Raw genomic sequence first — 2,499 nt, forward strand, 5'->3', positions numbered from 1 at the left:
TTGGATTTAATTTACCTTTCCATCCTTGTTGAGAGGACAGACATAATTCTGGAAGATTCTAGTTTTCATAGTCAACAGACTGTAATCATTTGGCTTGTAAAGTAACTAAAAAACATTTTCCGAGTGGATTTCTTTCCCTCAAAGCACTCACAGAGAAACAGCCATGTTACCTTTTGCATAATGTTACACGGGGAAAATCCTGTTGTCATAAGATATTTATGATAATATCTTTTTTTTTTTTCATTTTGCAGGGTCTTGATGAGGAAATGCCTCTGAGAGATTCTGGGGACACATATTCTCCATCCACAGTCAAAGAGTTTGAAGAGGTATATCCTGATAAAAGAGAGATTTTAATTAAAATCTTGCAGTATTTGTCTATATCTCACAAAATAATCTGGTGGGGTTTAAAGCAAAGTATTCTCCTCATGCTTTTGTCCAGATTAAGATGGTTTTCTTTATTCAAATCCTAAATATCCTCTTGATTGGTGCATTCCCAGTACCTGTCTCTTTCTTTTCCCTTTCCTCCATACTTTATCTGTTACAGATGACGACTGACACCATTGGACTCAGATGGCTGCGAGCAACCTGAAGTACAGTGCTTGGTCCTTTCAATAAGGATGGAAAGGTAAATTAAATCCATTCCATCCCATTACTTATGGGAAAACGTCATATTGACCAACATGTTTCATTACTGCTGTTTGTGTGTGTGTGTGTGTTCTGTTGCCTGAATGTGATATGCTTTATATGGACAATGGTATTTAAGGGCTTTCTTGTAACATGCTTTTCAGAATGTAAGTCAGTATAGTGTCTTTGGGTGTGTAAAGCAGTGTATGACAGAAATATGACTTGTGAGGCCCATACAGTTTATAGGGTCCTGCCTCCAGTTGGGGTTGATTGTGGCGTCGCTTGTTTTTAAGAGTATCTGTACAACCTGCATTTGATTTATATGTTAATCCAATGTGTATGGTAAGTTGTTTAGTTACATCTGATGGATGACGACCCAAACACTGGTAATATGTGGAATGCAAAATAACATCCTGTTAAACAATAATCATGGCAAATCTAATAACTATAAAGGCACAAAGTCACTCAACAAAAAACCTTCCAGCCACTGCAACCCAGTAGTGTCACCATCCCAGCAAGTCGGTTGGAAATAGATAACCAATACCAACCAATAGATAACCAATGAAGAAATTAAGTGAAGATTATTTTGGAAGATTCTAGTTTTCACAGTCAACAGACTGTAATCATTTGACCTGTCCAGTAACTAAAAAAGATTTTTAGAGTGGATTTCTTTCCCTCAAAGTGCTCACAGGAAAATAGTCATGATACTTTTTCATATTGTTACACAGGGAACATTCCGTCCTCAAGATATTATGATAATACCTACTTGTTCTATTTCTTAAGTTCAATTGTACTTTTTTGATTGGTTATGTAATTACATTTTACAGAACATTTTAAACACCAGATTTTATTGTGCCCTTTTATAAAGTTTTATGCTTTGTTTGCTTTTTCTCCCCCTAATGTGTATGGTTAGCTGGCTCTGGATAACAACATATTTATTTTAAATACAAACAACAATGACACTTTTGCAAGAGTCTCAGCCGCCCTTTATTATTCTTGCTCAGGTATTTTACACTCACATTTACAAAACTAGATGTTTCAATCAATGTTTTTAGCCTTTTGGATATTGTAGGAAAAAAGGTCTTTGATTTTTTTGGCCATATCACCCAGTCACACCTCAGTTCTTTGGAAATGAAAATTCATTTGCACACTTTATTGGATTGCATTGTTGAACCTTTTTTTCTGTTTTTTTATCTTTACCTTCTGACGTAGCTTATTGTGTCATTGTGTCAGTTAAGTATTAAAAGTTAAGTATTAAACTTATGAATGGCATATCACTTAAAAAAAAGTACTTTCGGTGTGCATATGGAAAATGCATGTTAATGTGTTATGTTAATCCTTTCAGACTTTCTTATTGGTGCTATTATTGGAATTATTATTTTTATCTCTAAATCTCCAAAATCCTGCAAGACATTCTTGACAGAACTTCTAAAGCTGTATTTCCACACTTATTTTTATCCTCTCTCTTAAAGGAAAAGGACAAATTAACACAGACAGACCACTGTGTTCATTTTTAACCCATCTGCTCTTGTTCTCTATTGTAGATAGCCACTGAGAATCAGTTCTGCAGTCCAAGTGAAATGGATACAGTTGTCAACAGTGCGAAGGTAAGTTGAATGATGAATGCCAGTTTCATTACTGGCAAGCTAACAGGCAGACCGGGAGTTCTGATCAATCAATATAGATACCATTAATAAGTTCAAAACAGATATATAGCGGGATATTTGTGTGATTTTGAACTGCTGTCTGTGCAGATTACACTTCACTAAATGTAACAGAGGAGAAAAAAATAGACTAGTCAGTGTGGATTGATATGTTTGAAAAAATGGAAGCGTATCTGTCAAGTGCATGAATATTAAGAGAGACGCACAAGTG

General features: G+C 35.2%; 1 long non-coding RNA gene across 1 annotated transcript; it reads left to right on the forward strand.

Moving 5' to 3' along the window:
* The first annotated feature begins 239 nt into the window (after positions 1 to 239).
* On the forward strand, positions 240 to 2,234 carry LOC137193473 (uncharacterized). Its single transcript, XR_010930837.1, has 3 exons — positions 240 to 326; positions 545 to 625; positions 2,169 to 2,234. It is a non-coding gene; the product is annotated as an uncharacterized lncRNA (long non-coding RNA).
* Positions 2,235 to 2,499: the final 265 nt, after the last annotated feature.

The sequence above is a fragment of the Thunnus thynnus genome, chromosome 12 (genome assembly GCF_963924715.1).
Source record: "Thunnus thynnus chromosome 12, fThuThy2.1, whole genome shotgun sequence".
Lineage (NCBI taxonomy): Eukaryota > Metazoa > Chordata > Actinopteri > Scombriformes > Scombridae > Thunnus > Thunnus thynnus.